Below are 6,000 nucleotides of genomic sequence, written 5' to 3'. Positions count from 1 at the left end.
GCTAAAGCTCGAGTCGAGTCCGCCTTAGACCGAGCTCAATTTGAAATTGCTCAGAATGAACTTTTGACCCTTGATATGATGTATTCCCAGGCGGACGCCAACCTGCAGATGAAGAAAGACCTGGATTCGTCTCGCTCCAAAATTAATGACCTTAAGGCCGATATTAAAGGCCTCAAGGAAAAGCTTGAGCCTCTTCAAGAGGCCAAGAAAGAGGCCGAGAGGGCCAAGGAGCGGGTTGGCCGCCTGGAGCTGCGCCTGACGAACCAGGAGACGCAGCTAAAGGCCAAGTTCGAGTCCCGGGCTGAGGAGGAGAAGCAGGCCCTTGTCAAACAAATGATGGAAGACTATGTAGCCATCATGCGGACGACATGGGAGGCGATACAGCCGGGTGCTGATTTTAGCATCTGGAAGTCCAGGTTTGATCAAGCAAACGAGGATTTCAATGCTGAACTCCTTCGTCAGGCTGAAGCTGAGGGTGAAGAGGCCGACTCTTCTTCAGGATCTTCTGGGGACGAGGACGGGGAAGAGGAGAATGATGAAAATGAAGAGCAGCCGGCAGGTGAAGATGCGATTGCCAATGTGTATAATCCCTCTGCCCCTTAAAGCTTTTTACTAGTTTTTTCTGCGGCCGAATAGCCATTCATTTCATCTTCCGGCCTGCGTACCGAGTATCTATGTATCTTTACCGACCGAGGGGTCGAGTAACTTGACAATTTCTCTGGCTTTGCCAGCAAACATTCTTGCCCAGTCGTTTGGTGGCGATTGGGCCTTTTAATTTAAAAGCATTCGGCCGTTTGGCTGAAGTTATTCATACTGTTGTTCTTTAAATTTTTTCATTGCATATTTTTTGGCTAAGTATTATAATCTGTATATCATGCGAATGTTCTTGCCCCTGGACGGATGTCGTGTGGTTTCGGTTGAGTGGATTGATTGACTTAGAAATTATTGATACTTAAAAGAGTATGCATGGTTTATAAGTCAATCAACCACTATGGTGATTGCCCCAAACCACGCGACAGACGGCCATCCGGAGCTAATGAATAATTGTTTTCATTCGGCCATTGGCTCAAACGAAATACAAAATTCTTGCCTTAGCAAATTCGAAAAGAAATCCTTCGCCTGTTTTGCCCCAAGAGCTAAGAACAGGCGCATCCGGCCAAAGGCCCCGTGTAGATAAAATGCTAAGTTTTAACTTAGTCTTAATTTCACTTTTAAGGATAGTCTGCCTGTCTGCCCCAAGAGCAAAGTGCAGGCGCATCCGGCCCACAGGTCCGCCTGTCCCGCGTTTGGGCAGAAACAGCCGTATCTGGCCAAGGGCCTCAGTAATTAACTTGACTTGTAGATCAGTAAAAATCTTCCGCCTGTCTAGCCCCAGAGAAAAAACAGGCGCATCCGGCCTAATGCCTCAATAGCCTCTACTTATGAAACAGTGACCCTTTTCCAACTGTGCTAGAATAGTTAGAAGATTCTGGCCTTTTAGATTTCACTTTCGATTAAGTCAAACAACTGCGGATGCTGCCTTAGCATTCGGTAGGGCTGTTTGATGTAATTTGTAGAGCAATGTGCCACCCAAATGGGAGATGCTTCTCCTCGACGAATTCGCCCGAATGGGCGTCGCCGGTTATTTGACTCATGTTGGAGCAGACAGTTATACTCATGTTGGAGCAGACTGTGACCATTCGGTCTCTATCTGTTTTTCTTAATATCCGGCCATTGGCCTCAAAATGATTTTATCTGGCCTTAGGCCTTTTAAAGATTTAAGCAATTATTCGTTAAGTGTTAGCATAATACTCAAAGAATTTCGTAGAAACGACTGCTCTAAAGCAGTCGGCTCCTTCATAGAGGTTGGGGCGTCTGTTATTGGGACAGACGTTACCCAAATACATTGGCCGTCTGTATTTTATACAGGCGATACTAATAATAAAAAGACAAGTTGGAAATGAAGGCATATTCTCATTAGCAAAATTTGAAATGACAAAGTTTGAGGTATTTACATTTGTACTTAGAAATAGTACTTTTTCAAGTTGTCCACATTCCAAGTTCTAGGAAGCTTCCTGCCGTCTAGTTCTTCCAAGCGGTAGGTGTCGTCTCATACTTCCTCATATATTCGGTAGGGACCTTCCCAATTTGGGGTTAACTTTCCCTGCTCATTAGCCCTACCGATTGCCTCCATTTTCCGTAGCACAAAGTCCCCCACTTTGAGAGGACGCTTGTGTACTCTTTTGTTGTAAGCCCGTGTCATTCTCAGACGGTAAATCTCATGGCGCAAGGCAGCATTGCCCCTGCGCTCTGGAAGTGAGTCCAATACCAGCCGCATGGCCTCCCAAGTAGCTTCTTCGTCATATAACATGACTCGAAGAGTCGACTCATAGTGTTCAATGGGCAGGACAACTTCTGCACCATACACCATGAGGAACGGGGTTTCTACAGTTGCCCCTTTAGCAGTCGTTCTAATGGACCAGAGGACGTGTGGTAATTCATCCGCCTAAAGACCACCAGCCCGTTCAATTTTCTTTTTAATCCCGTCTGAGATCAGCTTGTTGAAGGCTTCAACCTGGCCGTTTGCTTGGGGCCGGCCGACTGATGCAAAGAAGCTTGAGACTCCTTGTTCTCCCAACCAAGTCTTGAGTTGAGGCGTTTCAAATTGAGGACCATTGTCAAAAACCATAGACATGGGCACCCCAAAGCGAGTGGTAATATTCCTCCAGATGAAGGAAATAACGTCCTTTGTCTTAATGTTTTTGACCGCCTCCGCCTCTACCCACTTGGTAAAGTAATCCACAGCTACCAATATGTAGTACTTGCCGCCTGGTGCCGCGGTGTAAGGCCCAAGTATGTCCATGCCCCATTTGGCAAAGGTTATTGGGTTGTGGATGGTCGTCAGGTCTGTGGCCGGACGATGGATGAACTTGCCAAACTTTTGACACTTATCACACTTTTTGACCATTTCCATAGCATCCGACTCCAGAGTTGGCCAAAAATAGAGTCGCCTGACCTTGGCAGCTAGAGACCTGCCGCCTATATGGGAGGCGCAGAAACCCGCATGCAAATCTTCGAGGACCTCTTTACCCTTTTCTGGGGTAACACACTTCAATAGGGGTATCAAGAAACCAACTCTGAAGAGTTCTCCTTGTCTCAGCTCAAAGTTTGCCGCTTTCTTCTTCAGAACAGCCGCCTCCTGGGGTGAATAAGGGAGTGTGCCGTCTGCAAGATAAGCCTGGATGCTGTCCATCCAGGTAGAGCTTCGGTCGAGAATTCCAATGGGATCTTCATTAGATATACTTCTCTTTTTCATGACCTCCCAGAAGACCAACCGAGGTGTTTCACAGGAGGCGGAAGATGCTAGTTTTGACAGAGCATCCGCCTGATTATTTAAAGATTTGGGCACCTGAGTTAGATGGAACTCCTCAAGTGTCCCAACTTCACTCTTGACCGCCTGCAAGTATTTTATCATGGCCGGATGAGTGGCCTCGTACGTTCCATTAACCTGGAGTACGACTAGTTGAGAGTCAGAGCAGGCGTCAATCTTTTTTCCCCTGCCGCCTTGCAGTATCGAATGCCGGCCAGTAGGGCCTCATACTCGGCCTCATTGTTAGAGACCTGGAACTTGAACCGTAGTGCATATTTGTACTTATCTCCTTTAGGAGACTGACAGATAATCCCTGGGAACACAGCCGTTCACAGTGGAGCTCCCATCCACATACACTTTTCAAACCTGGTCAGTATTGTCCGATACAACTAGCCTTGTCATTTCGACAATAAAGTCGGGAATGCTTGCCCCTTTATTGCCTTCCTTGGTTCGTAAGTGATTTCTAAACCTTGCATTTCAATTTCCCATTTAAGCATTCGTCCAGAAGACTCCAAGGTTGTGAGTGGCCGCTTGATCGGTTGGTCAGTATAGACCTCTACCACATGTGTCAAGAAGTAGGGTTTTAGCTTCTTGATGGCCATGTAAAGGGCAAGGCCAAATTTCTCAACCATGGGGTACTGAAGCTCTGCGTTCCTCAGAACATGGCTAATGAAATACACCGAGAGCTGGATGCCGTCTCTTTCAGCTAAGAGAACGGCACTGAGGGCATGATCAGAGACGGCTAAGTACATGAAGAGCTTCTCTTTGGGCAAAGGGCTGACAAGCCTTGGCAAAGAGTGCAAATGAGTTTTTAGCTTTTGAAAGGCCGCCTCTGCATCATCCCCCCATTCAAAGTTGGTCTTCTTTTTGATTGCCTGGAAGAAGTAGAGACACTTGTCTCCTGATCGACTGAGGAATCTCCCCAAGGCCGCCAGACAACCTGTTAGCTTTTGCACTTCCTTCACAGTACGGGGCGACTGCATGTCGATTACCGCCTGTATTTTCTCAGGGTTGGCCTCTATTTCCCTTTGGTCAATCAAAAATCCGAGAAACTTCCCAAACTCAACGCCAAAAACACACTTTTTTGGGTTTAGCATGGCCTTGTGCCGCCTGGGTGTGGCGAACGTTTCTCGGAGATCAGCAAGGTGATCCGCCTGTTGTTTGGATTTGACTATCATGTCATCAATGTACGCCTCTACATTCCTTCCGATTTGATTAATGAAGACCGTATTAATCATTTGTTGGAAAGTAGCAGGCGCATTCTTCAAACCAAACGGCAGCACCGTATAACAGAACAACCCCTGATCAGTGACGAATGCCGTCTTTTCTTGATCTTTTTTCCACAGGGGGATCCGATGGAAACCTGAATAGGCGTCCATAAAACTCATCAGGGCATGTCCGGCTGTTGAATCGACCAGACTGTAGATCTTAGGCAATGGATAACTATCCTTTGGACATGCCTTGTTGAGGTCTGTGTAGTCGACACACATCCGCCAAGTTCCAATCGGCTTCTTTACTAACACAACGTTAGCTACCCATTTAGGGAAATTGCATGGCCGAATGAACTTGGCGTCCAACAGCTTTTTAACTTCGACGGCTGCCGCCTGACTTTTTTCCTCGCCATGGTTTCTTTTCTTTTTTTCGGATGGGCTTATTTTTGGGATCCACGGCGAGTTTGTGGACAGCAAGATCTGGACTGATGCCTGGCATCTCCTCCACTTCAAAGGCAAAGATGTCTTTGAATTCTCTCAGCAACTGGTGAAGGCTTTCACCCAGCTTTACAAACGCAACCGTCCCCACCTTAACCGTCCGCTCTGGGCGACTGTCGTCCAGAGGGATATCAATGTGTTCGCCAGCAGGCTGGGGACGGAGATCATCCGACCGTTCCCCGGCCAGTGATTGCTATTGCTTTTCTTTTTTGACTGCCACCAGCTGATCAGTCTTTCTTTTCTTTCCGGCTGGTGGGGCCGACTGTTCTTCCTCGACATCGTCGAGGTCGATCGTTTGCTTGCCCCGGCCGAATGCTACGGCCGCGGGCTTGACGTCCGAGAGGTAACACTCTCGAGCCGTCTTTTGGTCCCTACTGAGGGAACCGACTGTTCCATCATCCTTCTTATACTTAAGTAGCATGAGAGAAGGGATGATGACGACTTTACACTCATTAAGAGTGGGTCGGCCGAAGATGAGGTTGTAAGCTGTGAGCTCTTCAACCACTAAGAAACGGATGGTCATGTGTCGACCGTCTCCCCTACTTCCCAGACGGACTGGTAAGTCAATGCGTCCGACTGGGTGCACAAGTCCTCCCCCAAACCCAACAAGGGTGTGGGAGACCTCCATCATGTTGTCCGGCTTGTACTTGAGATTGGACAAGCATTTGAGGCTGATGAGGTCAGAGGTGTGTCAATCAGGATTCGACTAACCAGCTGGTTGGCCACCTTGCATTCAATGACCACAGGGTCATCATGCGGCCGGCGGACTTTGCCTCTGTCCTGCTCGGTGATGACAACCTTAGGGAAGGCGGATGTGCTTGCCGCCTCTCCTTCCTCAATAGAGTTGAACGTCTTCCTCAGATGGTCCTTGGTGCCCCGAATGGTCGGGCCACCACCGGCAAAGCCGACTTCTATGGTGTATACCGGATCTTCATCAGTTTC

Source organism: Chenopodium quinoa, unplaced genomic scaffold, assembly GCF_001683475.1.
Source record: "Chenopodium quinoa cultivar QQ74 unplaced genomic scaffold, ASM168347v1, whole genome shotgun sequence".
Taxonomy (NCBI): domain Eukaryota; kingdom Viridiplantae; phylum Streptophyta; class Magnoliopsida; order Caryophyllales; family Amaranthaceae; genus Chenopodium; species Chenopodium quinoa.
Note: the sequence above shows the minus strand (reverse complement) of the source record.